We start from the raw sequence: 764 nt of genomic DNA, 5'->3' as shown, positions 1-764 counted from the left end.
AGGAAGGAAGGAAGGAAGGGAGGGAGGGAGGGAGGAAGGGAAGGAGGGAGGGAGGGAGGGAAGGAAGAAGGAAGGAAGGATTTAAGTGCCTGCTATGTGCTAGACATTCTGCTAAGTGCTTTACAAATATGATCTCATTTGAATTCTGATTCCAACACTTACTATGTATGTGACTATTGGCAAATCTCTTAACCCTTTAGAGCCTCTGTTTCCTCATTTGTAGAATGAAGGAACTAGAAATGATAAGCTCTAAGATCCTTTTCAGCTCTTAATCTATGATCCATGAATGAGAACAGCACTTTGAGACTTCTACATAATGACCTTTGGAGGAAAAAAAAAATTCGTAGCCTTAATTTTAAATCCTCAACAGTATCCTAGAGATGAGAAAACAAAGTTACTTTCTTGGGAAGAAACAGTGACTTGCTTTTTTATCCACAACACTTTTAAGTGAGGATAATTTTAGAACTTTTTAAAAGATCATTAGCCTAGCTCCACAACCCTGAAGATTTTTCTCCCCCAAACATTTCAGACCCATTGATCTCCTCTCTCAAGAACTTCACATTCCAAAACTCTTCTTTGTGGCTAATCCCTCTGTGGGGGGAAATCTCATTTTCTGCATCTGTAGTCCAGGGTTAACAAGAAGGCAACCTTGATCTAAAGGAAATAACAGCAACTAAATGAAAATTAAAGCTTGTCTGGGGCTTTTTTCAATGGCTTCTTCCCTACTTTTCCTTCTCAAGCATGATGTTAAGAAATAACAAGCC

The sequence above is a fragment of the Gracilinanus agilis genome, chromosome 4, assembly GCF_016433145.1.
Source record: "Gracilinanus agilis isolate LMUSP501 chromosome 4, AgileGrace, whole genome shotgun sequence".
Lineage (NCBI taxonomy): Eukaryota > Metazoa > Chordata > Mammalia > Didelphimorphia > Didelphidae > Gracilinanus > Gracilinanus agilis.
The sequence above is the reverse complement of the archived record's forward strand: the minus strand, read 5'-3'. Positions refer to the sequence as shown.